Genomic DNA, 17,042 nt, shown 5'->3' on the forward strand with positions numbered 1-17,042 from the left:
TCCTTCTCCTTGTAGCACCGCAGGGGACATTCCCAAACAAAAAAGAGAAGGCATAAGAGGCTCTGGGAGTTTTCGGACCAGCACACTAAGGTTTGGGTCTTTTAATGTGTGTGGATATGGTACAGATGAGAGTAAAAGGGAAGAGATAGGTAGTATGTTTGTGAGAAGAAAGGTGGATGTGTTGGCTTTGAGTGAAACTAAGTTGAAAGGAAAGGGTGAGAGTAAGTTTGGGAGTGTAAGTGGGAGGTTATCAGGAGTGAAGAGAGGGTGAGGGAGGGAAGGGGTGGCTAATCTAGTAAGTGAAGAAATAGGTAAACGGGTAGTGGAGTGGAAGGAGGTTTCCTCAAGGATAATGTGGATGAAGGTGAAACTGGGAAAGGAGATGTGGGTCTTTGTAAGTGCATATGGGCCTGGCAGTGAGAAGAGTGTAGAAGAAAGGGAGGCCTTTTGGATAGATTTAAATGAGTGCATAGAGGATTTAGGGAGAAATGTAATAGTACTGGGAGACCTTAATGCTAGGGTAGGAAATGGTCCAATTGATGGAGTGGTTGGGAAATGTGGAGTACCAGGAAAGAATGGTAGTGGAGAGTTGATGGTGGAAATGTGTCTAGAAAGAGAGTTGATGATAGCAAATACAGTGTTTCGGAAGAAAGTCAAGCATACCGTATATACTCATCTATAGGTCGATCTCGTGTAAAGGTCAACCCCCCATTTTTGGCCAAAAAATCTGGAATTTTCCATATACCTCATATATAGGTCGAGTGGCTTGTTTTTGTTTTGGTGATGTGAGCATTCCACTGTCTTAATGCTTTGAAGTGGCATGGCTTGCCTGGTATAGAAATTGATTATTATGTTTTTTCACTTCATTAATTCTGATGTATTTTGGTTTATGTTTTTTTTTTCAATTTCACTGATTTTAATATCTAATAAGTTTCACTAAAGTTGCCATTTCAGCAAAGGGAAAAACTTGAACAGATTACCAAGTTTTTTTTTTTATGAAAGTAGCGGTTGCCGACACGACTAACGAGTTAAACACCATATGAGGACGGAGCCTTTATTTGTAAGACGTTTCGCTTATTACAGCCTTTTCAAGTACAAGTTGAGATACATATGCTTGAGATTAAGTAAGGGGAAAAGAGGGAACGGGGAGAGAAAAGAAGTAGGGGGGGGGAAGGAGGAGGAGGGTGATTGAACACTGGGAAAGGTTGAGAAACCTGGCCTAAACGTCCGTGGGCAAAATGTTCACAAAGGGTGGTTTAAATATTTCAAAAAATTTTGCTGGCCATAGGTATTAGGGGAATTATGTGGGGCGAAATGTTGAACATGCCCCTATTTTGTTTAATATTGTTTGTTCCTTGAATGATCGCTGCTTTTAAACACTTCCTGCAGATTTTGTCTGCTTCTCGTATCAGCAGCTCTGCATTCTTCCAGTCCATAAGATGGTTTTCCTTGTTTGTATGTGTCACACATGCATTGGTGGTGACATCATGCCTGACGTTGTAACGGTGTTCACGTATTCGTGTATTAAGGGTGTGTGACGTTTCTCCGATGTAAACTTTATCACATCCTGAACACGGAATACGATAAACTCCAGCTTTGGTGCCCGGTGTTTGGTTGTAGTGTATTTTCGTCTTCGTGGTGTCGTTTATCGTCCTGCTTGTCTGGCACACTACTTCCAAATTGGTGGTTCTTTAAATATGTGTCAGGTTGATGGCAACACGAGACATCTTGTTGTGCTGTCCTGCTGCACAACAAGACGTCTCGTGTTGCTAACCAGCGACGTTGCCATCAACCTGACACTTTAGGAACCACCAATTTGGAAGTAGTGTGCCAGACAAGCAGGACGATAAAAGACATCACTAAGACGAAAATACACAACAACCAAAGCCGGTGTTTATCGTATTCCGTATGCTGGTTACCGTATCTAGAAGGAATTTCACATGTTTTGGTATGTACCGTGTATTCTATGTCCCCATCGTTTACTGGTAGTAACTAGTAGGTAAATATCTTTATTTCTGAACCCAAAGAAAAGGTAAGAGTTCTTCCTAGCCTTTCTTGTCATGTCTGGATTTCAACCTAACAAGATTATGACTTGTGTATAGGTCGACCCCTAGGTTTTAGCCCCCAAAAAAATCCTTAAGATTTCGACCTATAGACGAGTATATACGGTAAGTACACATGGGAGAGGGTGGTAGATAGAGCACTAATGGATTATGTAGTGGTAAATAGGATTATGATAGGAAGAGTAAATGATGTACATGTGCTAAGGGGAGAGGGTGGGGGAATATCAGATCATTTTTTGGTGGAAGGTAAGTTGAGAGTGGAGGATAGATGGAGAAAGAGGAAAGGGACAAAAGGTAGGGAGGTTCTTAGAGTGAACTCTTTGAATGAAAAGGGAAAGGAGAAGGAGTACGAAAGGAAGCTGAAGGAGGAGTGGGAGGGAGTAAAGGATAGAGTAGAGCTGGATGTGGAGGAGGAATGGGGATGGTTCAAGGAGGGAGTCATAAAGTGTACAAGGATGGTGTGTGGAACAAGAAGGACAGGAGGAAATAGAAGAAAGGGTAGTGAATGGTGGGATGAGGAAACAAAGAAGGTTGTAGAAGAGAAGAAGCGAGCTTTCACAGATTGGTTACAAAATAGGACGAGGGAGTCATATGAGAGGTACAAAGAAAAGAGAAGTAAAGCAAAAGGTAAAGGAGGCAAAGAGGAGAGCAGCTGTGAAATGGGGTAAGAGTATGACAGAAAATTTTGAAAGTAATAAAAAGATGTTTTGGAAAGAAATTAAGAGAGGAAGAGGAGGCGAATCAAGTAGAGAAGAAAAGGTAAAAGGTGCAGATGGAGAGATGATAATGGAAGAGAAGGCAGTAAGGGGAAGATGGGCAGAATATTTTAGGGAGTTGCTTAATGTGAAGGAGGATAGGGAGGGAAAGATAGCTGCAGGTGGAAATGCGAAGAAAATGAGTGAGGAGAAATAAGGAAGGATGAGGTGAAGGCAGTTGTTAAGATGATGAAAGCAGGTAAGGCATCTAGTCTGGATGGATGCCAAGCAGAATGTCTGAAAAAGGGAGGTACAGTGATGGTGGACTGGCTGGTGAGGTTATTTAATGTTTGCTGGAGAGAGGGTAGAGTGCCGGAGGACTGGAGGAGTGCCTATATAGTTCCTCTTTACAAGGGAAAAGGGGACAAGTGTGAATGTAGTAGTTTCAGAGGGATTAGCTTGTTAAGTGTAGTTGGGAAGGCTTATGGGAGGATCTTGATTGAGAGGATTAGGAGAGGAACAGAGGGAGTAATTGGTGAGGAACAGTGTGGATTTAGGATGGGTAGAGGTTGTGTAGATCAGATCTTTGTGGTAAGCCAGATATGTCAGAAAGCTATAGGAAAGGGGAAGGATATTTTTTGGGCTTTTATGGATCTGGAAAAGGTGTATGATAGGGTAGACAGAAAGGCACTGGGAGGTTATGCAGATATACGGGATAGGAGGAAAGCTTCTGGGAGCTGTCAAGAGTTGTATGAGAGTAGTAGAGCTTGTGTCAGGATTAGAAATGGAGAGAGTGAGTGGTTTGAGGTAAAGGTGGGACTTCGTCAAGGATGTGTTATGTCGCCCTGGCTGTTCAACTTATACATGGATGGGGTGGTGCGAGAGGTAAATGCAAGGGTAGTGGGCAAGGGATTGGAGATGGTTAAAGAAAATGGAGAAAAGTGAGAGGTGAGCCAGCTGTTGTTTGCAGACGACACTGCGCTTGTGGCAGGATCGGAGGAGGGACTGAGGAAGTTGGTGGCAGAGTTTGGGAGAGTATGTGATAGAAGAAAGCTAGAGATAAATGTGGGTAAAAGTAAGGTGATGAGATGTACAAGGGGTGAAAGTGAGCATTAAGGGAGAGCGACTGGAGGAAGTGGATAGTTTTAGATACTTGGGTGCAAATGTGGCAGGAAAAAGGTGGAGTGAAGGTGGAGGTAGAATGTAGATTGAGAGAAGCGAGTAAATGCCTTGGTGGGTTAAAGAGTGTAATGAGGAATAGACATTTGGGAATGGATGCTAAGAGGAGACTGTATGAAGGAGTGATTGTGCCAGTAGCACTGTATGGGGCAGAAACATGGAACATAAGAGAAGAAGAGAGAAGGAGTTTGAATGTGTTTGAGATGAGGTGTCTGAGAAGTATGATGGGGGTTACTAGGCTAGATAGAGTGAGAAATGAGGAGGTGAGGAGGAGAACAGGGGTGGAAAAGGAGCTGGGTGAGAGGGTTGATGAAAGAGTATTAGGATGGTTTGGACACATGGAAAGAATGAGAGAAGAAAGACTATTAAAAGGCAGATGTGGAGGGAGTGAACATGAGGGGACGTGCTAGGATGAGGTGGATGGATGGGGTGAAGGGGGCTTTGGGGAAGAGGGGAATGTCTGTTGAGGAAGGACGGGAGAGGACAGAAGACGGGTGAATGGAGAATGGTTGTATATGGATGATGTTGTGATTGCCTGAGGTGTGGTAGTATGTGTGAGGGATGTGGTAGTATGTGTGAGCAAAATTTGACACAGCCCAAAGGGATTTCTCCCCCATCCTCTCCTTTTATGCAATGGGGGGATGGAGAGGGGGGGTCGCCAATTTAATGAAGCGGCCTTGCTGTGGATGTGCCGTGTCTTGCGACACTGCTTCTGACCCAGGGCAGTGGACAAGGTGCAGGGATGACCCATCATCCAGGAGGTGCTCAGATAAGAGGGAGGGTGGAGGGGTGTGGAGTGTATTCAGGGATGGAATGGGTGGAAATGATTTTATGCCTTTCCCTTTTTGGCTACCTCCCTTGTAAGGGGGAAAAAAGCATTGGTATATGTATGTATATACTTAACCGCTACTAACTAGAAGTATTCTACACGCTCCGAAGAAATCTATATGTTGTTAGACAAGCAACATTACTAGTACACTAGTGCTGCAAGATGATGGAAGGCAAGAGTCAATCTTTTAGATGTCTATCATGCACACATTTGGTGCGAGAGGGAACATCCAACGTTTGCAGACAACCCCTGAGGGACCCGCCATTGTGGTCGGATTTGACTGGCCAGAGGGGTCAGGCGCTTCTGACCTCGCCAGGACATCTGGCCAAACGATTGAGACATCTGTGTCCAACATAACCAATCTACAAGATCAGCATTTCTTTATCAGCACACGTGAAACATATATTTCTTTTATGTTCCCCCTTTATTTTTTTTATTTTTTTTATCCATGCAGTATCTATGCATGGATACTGAGTGTCCAGACTCAGTCCATGCATTGTACATTGTAGATATAGAAGAAAATAAATTATTATATTTGTGTAGTAGCAACTACCACCTTGTGCATGTAAAGAATTTGGCAAAACCCCCCCTCGAGTTCTGCTCAGAGTTGTTCCGTGATTGTATACCAGTCAAAACGAAGATAGTAAACTAACGAAACTTCACTTCATTTGTCTCACCAAACTAAATGTAGATCTCAACAAATCTACACTAGTATTAGTTCAACATTTGTACACTAATACTCATTCACTAGTACACTAATACTAGTAAACAAATACACTAGTACATTAGTATTATACTGGTACTAGTACACTAGTATTACGGCACTAGTACTATTACATTAGTATACTAGTAATACATATACCAAGGCTTTTTCCCCATCAAGGGAGGTAGCCAAAAAGGAAAAGGCATAAAATCATTCCCACCCATTCCATCCCTGAATACACTCCACTCCCTTCTACCCTCCCTCTTATTTTAGCACCTCCTGGATGAGGGTCATCCCTGCACCTTGTACACAAATACTAGTACACTAATATATTTGTACTAGTAAACTAGTACTAGTATATTAGTACTAGTAAACTAGTACTATACTAGTACAAATATACTAATACACTAGTACTAGTAAAAAGGTATTAGTACACTAGTACTAGTGCAATTTACTAGTACACTTGTTCTAGGAAACTATTACAGTAGTACTAGTACACTATTACTAGTATACTGATAGTAGTACACTAATATACTACTAATAGGACACTAGTATAACAGTAGTAGCATACAAGTGCACTAGTAATAGTAAACAAATACTAGTACACTAGTTCTAGTAAACTAGTATTATTACCATCTGGGGTATTGGCTGCTTGTTATTGTGGCAAATTAGCATGCAGTTGATAATTTAGGGTCTATATGGGGCGCCCCTACGGACCAGAGCCACACATCATTTTGTCTATGATAGAGGAAAAGTCTGTTCATAGAGAAATGATGACACTTCTATACTACGACTGTCCCTCCGTTATGCTGTCCCCCAACCCCTTGTTGCTGTCCTGTACCATTTCTCTGAGTATTCTTTTTCTGTGATGGGGGAATTCCCTGTGGTGGGGGAAAAGAATACTGCCACCAAGTATTCCCACTTGGATCATAAGAGGTGAGAAGAAAGGGACAGGGATTGGGACTAGGCATCCTTCTCCTTGTAGCCCCACAGGGGACATTCCTAAACAAAAAAGAGAAGGCATAAGAGGGTCTGGAAGTTCTCGGACCAGCACCCTAAGGTTTGGGTCTTTTAATGTGCGTGGTTGTGATACAGATGAGAGTAAAAGGGAAGAGATAGGTAGTATGTTTGTGAGAAGATGGATGTGTTGGCTTTGAGTGAAACTAAGTTGAAAGGGAAGGGTGAATGTAAGTTTGGGAGTGTAAGTGGGAGGTTATCAGGAGTGAAGAGAGGGCGAGGGAGGGAAGGGGTGGCTATTCTAGTAAGTGAAGAGATAGGTAAATGGGTAGTGGAGTGGAAGGAGGTTTCCTCAAGGATAATGTGGATGAAGGTGAAACTGGGAAAGGAGATGTGGGTCTTTGTAAGTGCATATGGGCCTGGCAGTGAGAAGAGTGTAGAAGAAAAGGAGACCTTTTGGATAGATTTAAATGATTGCATAGAGGATTTAGGAAGAAATGTCAATGTAATAGTACTGGGAGACCTTAATGCTAGGGTAGGAAATGGTCCAATTGATGGAGTGGTTGGGAAATGTGGAGTACCAGGAAAGAATGGTAGTGGAGAGTTGATGGTGGAAATGTGTCTAGAAAGAGAGTTGATGGTGGAAATGTGTCTAGAAAGAGAGTTGATGATAGCAAATACAGTGTTTCGGAAGAAAGTCAAGCATAAGTACACATGGGAGAGGGTGGTGGAGGGAAGGGTGGTAGATAGAGCACTAATGGATTATGTAGTGTATGTGATAGAACAAAGCTAAAGATAAATGTGGGTAAAAGTAAGGTGATGAGATGTACAAGGTGTGAAAATGGCAGTAGACTGGAAGTGAGCATTAAAGGAGAGCGACTGGAGGAAGTGGATAGTTTTAGATACTTGGGTGCAAATGTGGCAGGAAAAGGTGGAGGTAGAATGTAGATTGAGAGAAGCGAGTAAATGCCTTGCTGGATTAAAGAGTGTAATGAGGAATAGACATTTGGGAATGGATGCTAAGAGGAGACTATATGAAGGAGTGATTGTGCCAACAGCACTGTATGGGGCAGAAACATGGAACATAAGAGAAGAAGAGAGGAGTTTGAATGTGTTTGAGATGAGGTGTCTGAGAAGTATGATGGGGGTTACTAGGCTAGATAGAGTGAGAAATGAGGAGGAAAACAGGGGTGGAAAGGGAGTTGGGAGATAGGGTTGATGAAAGAGTATTAGGATGGTTTGGACACATGGAAAGAATGAGTGAAGAAAGACTAGTAAAAGAGGTATGGAAGGCAGATGTGGGGGGAGTGAACATGAGGGGACGTCCTAGGATGAGGTGGATGGATGGGGTGAAGGGGGCTTTGGGGAAGAGGGGAATGTCTGTTGAGGAAGGACGGGAGAGGACAGAAGACAGGGGTGAATGGAGAATGGTTGTATATGGATGATGTTGTGATTGCATGAGGTGGAATGGGTGGGGAGGTGAGGTAGTATGTGTGAGCAAAAGTTGATGCAGCCGAAGGGATTTCTCCCCGTCCTCTCCATTTTATGCAATGGGGAGACGGAGAGGGGGGGTCGCCGATTTAATGAAGCGGCCTTGCTTTGGATGTGCTGTGTCTTGCGACACTGCTTCTGACCCAGGGCAGTGGACAAGGTGCAGGGATGACCCGTCATCCAGGAGGTGCTCAGATAAGAGGGAGGGTGGAGGGGTGTGGAGTGTATTCAGGGATGGAATGGGTGGAAATGATTTTATGCCTTTCCCTTTTTGGCTACCTCCCTTGTAAGGGGGAAAAAGCCTTGGTATATATATGTATTTCTCTAGTACTAATACATACATATAGATATACCAAGGCTTTTTTCCCCTTACAAGGGAGTTAGCCAAAAAGGAAAAGGCCTAAAATCATTCCCATCCATTCCATCCCTGAATACACTCCACACCCCTCCACCCTCCCTCTCATCTGAGCACCTCCTGGATGATGGGTCATCCCTGCACCTTGTCCACTGCCCTGGGTCAGAAGCAGTGTCGCAAGACACAGCACATCCACAGCAAGGCCGCTTCATTAAATCGGCGACATCCCCTCTCCGTCCCCCCATGCATAAAAGGAGAAGACGGGGAGAAATCCCTTCGGGCTGCGTCAAATTTTGCTCACACATACTACCTCACCCCCCATCCCCCCGCCCATTCCACCTCATGCATCACAACATCATCCATATACAACCATTCTCCATTCACCCCTGTCTTCTGTCCTCTCCCGTCCTTCCTCAACAGACATTCCCCTCTTCCCCAAAGCCCCCTTCACCCCATCCATACACCTCATCCTAGGACGTCCCTTCATGTTCACTCCCCCCACATCTGCCTTCCATACCTCTTTTACTAGTCTTTCTTCACTCATACTCTTTCATCAACCCTATCTCCCAACTCCCTTTCCACCCCTGTTCTCCTTCTCACCTTCTCATTTCTCACTCTATCTAGCCTAGTAACCCCCATCATACTTCTCAGACACCTCATCTCAAACACATTCAAACTCCTTCTCTCTTCCTCTCTTATGTTCCATGTTTCTGCCCCATACAGTGCTGTTGGCACAATCACTCCATCATATAGTCTCCTCTTAGCATCCATTCCCAAATGTCTATTCCTCATTACAGTCTTCAATCCACCAAGGCATTTACTCGCTTCTCTCAATCTACATTCTACCTCCACTTTCACTCCACCTTTTCCTGCCACATTTGCACCCAAGTATCTAAAACTATCCACTTCCTCCAGTCACTCTCCATTAATGCTCACTTCCAGTCTACTACCACTTTCACTCCTTGTACATCTCATCACCTTACTTTTATCCACATTTATCTTTAGCTTTCTTCTATCATATACTCTCCCAAACTCTGTCATCAACTTCCTCAATCCCTCCTCCGATCCTGCCACAAGCGCAGTGTCGTCCGCAAATAACAGCTGGCTCACCTCCCACTTTTCTCCATTTTCTTTAACCATCTCCAATTTCTGACCCACTACCCTAGCATTTACCTCTCGCACCACCCCATCCATGTATAAGCTGAACAGTCAGGGTGACATAACGCATCCTTGACGAAGTCCCACCTTTACCTCGAACCACTCACTCTCCATTTCTAATGCTGACACAAGCTCTACTACTCTCATAAAAACTCTTGACAGCTAGAAGCTTTCCTCCTATCCCATATATCTGCATAACCTCCCACAGTGCCTTTCTGTCTACCCTATCATAAGCCTTTTCCAGATCCATAAAAGCCCAAAAAATATCCTTCCCCTTTCCTATAGCTTTCTCACATATCTGTCTTACCACAAAGATCTGATCTACACAACCTCTACCGTCCTAAATCCACACTCCCTCTGTTCCTCTCCTAATCCTCTCAATCAAGATCCTCCCATAAGCCTTCCCAATTACACTTAACAAGCTAATCCCTCTGAAACTACTACATTCACACTTGTCCCCTTTTCCCTTGTAAAGTGGAACTATACAGGCACTCCTCCAGTCCTCCAGCACTCTACCCTCTCTCCAGCAAACATTAAATAACCTCACCAGCCAGTCCACCATCACTGTACCTCCTTTTTTTAGACATTCTGCATGGCATCCATCCAGACCAGGTGCCTTACCTGCTTTCATCATCTTAACAACTGCCTTCACTTCCTCCTTCCTTATTTCTCCTCCATTTTCCTCACTCATCACGGTCATTTTCTTAGCATTTCCCACTGCAGCTATCTTTCCCTTCCTATCCTCCTTCACATTTAGCAACTCCCTAAAATATTCTGCCCATCTTCCCCTTACTGCCTTCTCTTCCATTATCATCTCTCCATCTGCACCTTTAACCTTTTCTTCTCTACTTGATTCGCCTCCTCTTCCTCTCTTAATTTCTTTCCAAAACATCTTTTTATTACTTTCAAAATTTTCTGTCATACTCTTACCCCACTTCACATCTGCTCTCCTCTTTGCCTCCTTTACATTTTTCTTTACTTCTCTTTTCTTTTCTTTGTACCTCTCATATGACTCCCTCGTCCTATTTTGTAACCAATCTGTGAAAGCTCGCTACTTCTCTTCTACAACCTTCTTTGTTTCCTCATCCCACCATTCACTACCCTTCCTTCTATTTCCTCCTGTCCTTCTTGTTCCACACACCATCCTTGCACACTTTGTGACTCCCTCCTTGAACCATCCCCATTCCTCCTCCACACCTAGCTCTACTCTATCCTTCACACCCTCCCACTCCTTCAGCTTCTTCTTGTACTCCTTCTTCTTTTCCTTTAAAGAGTTCACTGTAAGCACCTCCCTACCTTTTGCCCCTTTCCTCTTTCTCCATCTATCCTCCACTCTCAACTTACCTTCCTATCATCGTCCTATTTACCACTACATAATCCATCAATGCTCCACCACCCTCTCCCATGTGTACTTATGCTTGACTTTCTTCCAAAACACTGTATTGTTCCGAAGAATACAAACTCTTCGGTACTCCTTACCCAAGGATACGCGGCGAGTTTCTACCGCTAACACTGTGTGTGCTTGAAAACACCTCACTCCGAGGGTCTGGGCAACCATTATCCTCAGTAAGGGGCCCTCCTGGGGCAAGGGGGGCTCCCCCCACAAGGGTAGGAGGGTAGAAGCTCCATTGTCTAAGCGGTAGCGATCGAGTCAACATCTCTCACAGTCCGGCTAACACTGAAGTTCAGTTCGGGGACAGTATTCCACGCTCCCGTGCTTGTATCAGGAAAAATTAATTTCCTGCGCCAAACCCGACCCGTTCGATTGTGTCGAACGGAAGGCACGCATTCTGCTTCGGCCTTCTACACCCTTCCAACGGCGTCCTTTGTGTGGAACGTCCTGCATCGCCGCCATTCCCCTGCTTGGAAGCGCTTGAGACCCCTGTTCCCTTTCGCACTCTTTAATCTCCACCGGGTATTCTCCGCTTCTCTGTAAGTATGGAATCTGGTCCTAGTGTTGTTGTTCGCGATAGCATGTGTGCCTTCGCCCGCGGTGAATTTCGCTGCCGGGCTATTCTCCCACCGACAACTGTGGACCCACACTCTTGGTGTATCCATTGTCGGAATCTGGAATGTTCCCCTTCATCCCCGTGTACTACGTGCGCTCAATGGGATGATAAGCAGTGGTCCGCGTATTTTCATGCTCACCGGAAGGTGCAGCCACGGGTCAAAGTACGCGGGCAAGGAAGATGGCTTCCCCCCTCACCCGACACAAAGAGAAGGCATGCTACGTCGGCGGAGGACGCGGGCAGTTGTCTCCCCCCTCCTAAGCGTAGTAAACGGAAAGGTTGTACAATAGCCGCCCCGAGTCAGTCTCAGGCTAAATTGTCTCCTGTTCCTTCCCACAGGGTGGTTAGCTTCGACGGGCACGCGCCTCTGGCCCCCGCGAACTACCCCCCGGGTACGAGCTTTTTCCCGGATGCGTCCGCCGGCCCCGCGATGCTACCCGGCAGCTCCACCCCCCCCCCCCACGGACAAAGGAACCGAGTTCGGAGATTCGGAGCGCGTCAGCCTCTTCTCCTTCTCGGGTGACCCCCAGTCCCCCTTCCACCTATCGTCAGACGAGCCGGGTCATCACCGGAACCCTTTCTATGCCCGGTGGGCAGGAAGCCCGAGGTGTACCCACACGCGCGTTCGTCGTAGGTGACTCAGCTTCGTCCAGAGGAGGCAGTCTCCCCTTGGCGTCTCCCGTACCATCCGCACCCAGGCGGGACTCTCCAAGAGGACATTCCCCGGACCTCCTCCCCACTCTCTGTTCACTCGTCACTACGTTGAAGGAACAGATGGAGGCCCAACGGGAATTTTTCCGCGCTTCTCAAGCGCGGTTCGTGCACCGCACGGAAGCTCGTGAGGAGTCTCCGCCCCCAAGGGCCCCCCTCGACCAGCTTCCACTTGCTCAGCCCCCCCCCCCCCCCTGAACCCATCAGTGACGAGGATGGTAGCGTGCGGTTCCTCTCTGCCCGTGCCGACCCCTCCTACGCCGACGACGATGTCCACAGCGCCGTAGGGGGGGGGGGGGGCACGCTCCCTTTCCCCTCCCGTTTCCCAGTCGGAATCCTCGATGGTGGTCCCACCTTCCTTCTCGGACGTCCTCGCGAGGGTTCGGAGGGCGAATCGACTGGCCCCCCCGAAAGAAGAGGAAGCCACATTCGAGTCTGACATCTTCATGACGGCCAACTCTCAAAAAGCCCAGCCTACTCCCCTCCACCTTCCATGGAGTACGCAGACGGCGAGAGCCATGGCCCAGGCCTCCGACGCTCTCGCAACAAGGACGACCGAGAAGGCGCGTTGGCTTCCGGTCCCATTGGAACACCAGAAGCGCTTCTACACCCCATCGGGGTCAACCCTCAAAGCAGCCTCGATCCCGGCGAGGTTACCAGAGCTGGTTAAGGCGGACGCCGAGTCGCTGCGCAGACGAAACGTCCTCCTCTCCGGCAGGGAAGTCAGCGACCACATTCATTCAATGGCTCTGTCCCTGGCGGTGAACTCCTGGCTAGAACGCCTCCTTGCCTCGGCGAGGGAGTTCTTACCCGAACTACAACCCCAGGAAGAATGCGACCTCCAGGCTTTTTTGGCAAGCGCGAGCAGAGCCCTGAAGCATCAGGCTTCCTGTCTCTCAACGTCCTGGGCCAACTTCGAGTCCCGCAGGAGAGACACCATCCTCGGGGACCCCAGTGACCCCCTCCTCAGGGAGATTTATGCTCCTTTGAGGAGGGCCCCCCTGCTCACCCACACGCTGATTCCCCCGGATGTGGTGGACTCGGCAATCACTAGCACCAACCAGTTGCTACACAACAGAGCCATCGAGAGAACAGCCGTCTCTAGCTCGAGGCCAAGGACCACCCCCCCCCCCCATCGACCCCACGGTCCTTTCAGACGCAGAGGCAGCCTTTTCGTCTCCCTAAGCGGGAAGACGGGCCCCCTCCCCATTCGAAGTCCAAAGCCCAGGCAGGAAAGCCCCGCCCCTTCCCCAATAGAGAACAGGGGCGCAAACATCATAGAGGCTCTGGACCCCAACGCAGGAAATTCTAGGAACTCGCCTGCCCTCCCGCACAGGATAGGAGGTTGCCTCTCTCTCTCTACTGGAGAGAATGGGAGGCTGCCGGGGCGGAGGACTGGACCATCCAGGTCATCAAGGCGGGCTATCGTCTTCCTTTTCACACCATCCCCAGCCTCTCCCCCTATCCCATCCAAGTCAGCAACTACCATCCGGACTCGGATCGCGGGCGGGCCCTAGTGGAGGAAATCTCCACTCTGCTCCAGAAAGGAGCACTCGAGGAAGTCTCAACTCCGGACCCGGGGTTCTACTCGAGGCTATTCCTAGTAACAAAGGCTACAGGGGGGTGGAGACCTGTCATCGATCTGTCTCCTCTCAACAAGTTCCTTTCCCTGACGAAGTTCCGGATGGACACCCCAGAGGCCGTGAGGGCGTCTATCAGGGAAGGGGACTTCATGGTGTCACTGGACCTCCAGGACGCCTATTTCCAAATACCTGTGCATCCCTCATCCCGAAAATTCCTCCGCTTCGTCCACAAGGGCACCACCTTTCAATTCACCTGCCTATGCTTCGGCCTCTCCACAGCACCCCAAGTCTTCACCAGAGTGTTCAAACTCGTCTCAGCGTGGTCCCACTCCAGAGGGATTCGCCTACTCCGTTACCTGGACGATTGGCTGATCCTGGCACACTCCGCCCAGCTATGCCGCGACCACCTGGGGACGGTCCTAGCTTTCATCCGCAAATTGGGCTCCATGGTCAACCAGACGAAGTCAGATTTCATTCCAAGACAGAGAGTCACGTACCTGGGTATGGTTCTGGACTCTTCCCTCATGCAGGCATTCCCAGTAGAGAAGCGAATCCAGAATCTCTCTTCTCTCGTCGTGCAGGCACTATCGACCGGGTTCCTCACGGCCAAACAGTGCCAAGTCCTCCTGGGCCACATGGCCTCCGTCGAGAGGTTAATACCCAGGAGCAGACTGAGAATGCGACCCCTACAGTGGCTCCTCAAGTCCCAGTGGTCCCCGCTAAGGGGAAACACCCGTCAACACATCACCCTTACCGGAGAGGTCAAGCATTCTCTTCTCTGGTGGAAGGACCCGTGCAACCTGCTCGTGGGGATGCCCCTCGGCCCATCTCCCCCCGAAGTCCTCCTCTTCTCCGATGCCTCCAAGGAGGGCTGGGGGGCCCACCTCAACGACGATCACGTCAGCGGTTCCTGGTCCACGGTCGAGCGGACAGCCCATATCAACTGGCTAGAATTGAAAGCGGTACTGCTGGCTCTCCGTCACTTCTCGGGTCAAATCTCGGGGAAAGTTGTGGGCATCATGTCGGACAATTCCTCGATAGTAGCCTACCTGAACAAGCAGGGGGGCACAGTCTCCCAGGACCTCTGCCATCTCACTATGGAGATCCTCCTATTAGCCGAGAACCTCCAAGTGGCACTCAAAGCTCGCTACATCCCAGGGAAGAAGAATGTCTGGGCGGACCACCTCAGCAGAAGGAGTCAGGTAATCAGCACGGAGTGGTCCCTCCATCCGGAAGTGGCGACCTTCCTCATCAACAAATGGGGCTCCCCTCTGGTGGACCTTTTCGCCACCAGATGGAACCACCAGCTCCCGGTGTATTTCAGCCCTCTCCCGGATCCGCTGGCAGCGGGAGAGGATGCTCTTCTGCAAAGCTGGGACAACCTCGACACCTACGCTTTCCCACCGTTTCCCTTGCTCCAGAAGGTGCTCCAGAGAGTACGAACCGCATCCAACCTTCGGATGACTTTGATCGCTCCCTGGTGGCCGGAAGCCCCATGGTTTCCAGACGCCCTCGAGCTAGCAGTGGAGGAGCCCCTGGCCCTTCAGGGAAGACCCGACCTTCTACATCAACCAGTCAACGGGGCCTGGCACAAGAACCCGTCAGCCCTGGCGCTTCACGCGTTCAGACTATGGTCCGGATCCTCCTAGAGAAGGGTTTCCCCAAAGAAGTGGCAGAAGACATGTCCTCCCCTATTCACTCTTCCTCAGCTGCCCTTTATCAAGGGAAGTGGAATGCTTTTACAGAATGGTGCCACTCCCGAGCAATAGCCCCAGAGCAAGCCACCATTCCTCTGATTGCCTCCTTCCACTTCCTCCGGAAGTCCAAGAAGATCTCCCTCTCGGCAGTGCAGGGCTATAGGGCAGCTCTTAATCAGGTGTTTTCTCTGAAGGGCATGGATCTAGCCCTGTCTCCAGAAATTTCCATGCTCTTCAGACATTTCAGAAAATCATGCCCCCCCAGGGAGATCACTTCTTCTCCATGGGATGTGGCATTAGTCCTCAACGCTCTGCGGGGCCCCCCTTACGAACCCCTCCGAGATGCTAATTTCAAGGACCTCACCTTGAAGACAGTTTTTCTCTTGGCCCTGGCGTCTTCCAAGAGGGTCGGGGAGTTGCATGCCATATCTTATCGAGTCGCCCACTCGAAAGGATGGCAAGAGGTCTCCTTCACTTTTCTGCCCCAATTCGTTGCCAAAAACCAGGATCCGGCCAAAGCCGACCCTAGATTCTGGTCTTTTAGTATTCCTTCCTTGGACGACTTTGTAGGGGGCGAACATGCAGAAATGGTCCTATGCCCGGTACGTGCTATCCGGACCTACCTCAAGAGGACGAAGCATCTTAGACCAGACTTGCCAAGACTGTTCGTCTCTACCAGGGGTACACCCAAGCCCGTCACTAAGACTTCCATTTCTTACTGGATCAAGGAAGTCATCCGCAGGGCCTACGCCTCGAGCCCCACGGATTACCCTGGAGCAAAAGCTCTTGACCTCAGGGCAATAGGGCCCTCCCTAGTCTTCCGAAAGAATCGGTCAGTCAACCAGGTCCTTCAAGCAGGTATATGGAAGTCCCAGACTACGTTCACTTCCTTTTACCTCAAAGATGTCATGTGGGAATCCTTAGGGACCTTCTCTCTAGGCCCCATAGTGGCCGCCCAAGAAGTCCTGAGATAACATACCCCGTACCAATGGCACACAGCCAACCCTGAAGCCTCATCCAAGTTCTGGATCGGCAACCACGGGGATACCTATCTCAAGTCCTTCTCATACTCCTACATTCCCTTACCTCACCGAGGGCTCTCAAGCATTCCAAGGGAATCAGTTCGAGCCCTACAAGGGGTACAAAGTGAGTATGCCCTGTCTGTCTCCACTCTGGGAACAGATCCAGGTGCCCTTCACAGTTTCGGGGAATGTATAAGGGTCTGGTCAACGTAGATCTTAGCACTCTACATTTTCTCCTTATGAGGGTTTCCCAGGCTAGATAAATACTTCCTTCCCCCCTAAGTCCAAGTCTCCTTGGGTAAGGAGTACCGAAGAGTTTGTATTCTTCGGAACAAATGTAATTTTCGCAGGAAAATTAATTTTTCCCTGATACAAACCTGAGGTACTCCTTACCTCTAATGGCCCTCCTCATCCACCCCGCTAGTAGTTCCTTCTCCCTGGCCGGTCAACCCTCGTGACTAATTTCATACCTGGCTCAGACAATGGAGCTTCTACCCTCCTACCCTTGTGGGGGGAGGGGGGGGGGCCCTTGCCCCAGGAGGGCCCCTTACTGAGGATAATGGTTGCCCAGACCCTCGGAGTGAGGTGTT

The sequence above is a fragment of the Oratosquilla oratoria genome, chromosome 31, assembly GCF_046742065.1.
Source record: "Oratosquilla oratoria isolate Oo_2021 chromosome 31, ASM4674206v1, whole genome shotgun sequence".
Taxonomy (NCBI): domain Eukaryota; kingdom Metazoa; phylum Arthropoda; class Malacostraca; order Stomatopoda; family Squillidae; genus Oratosquilla; species Oratosquilla oratoria.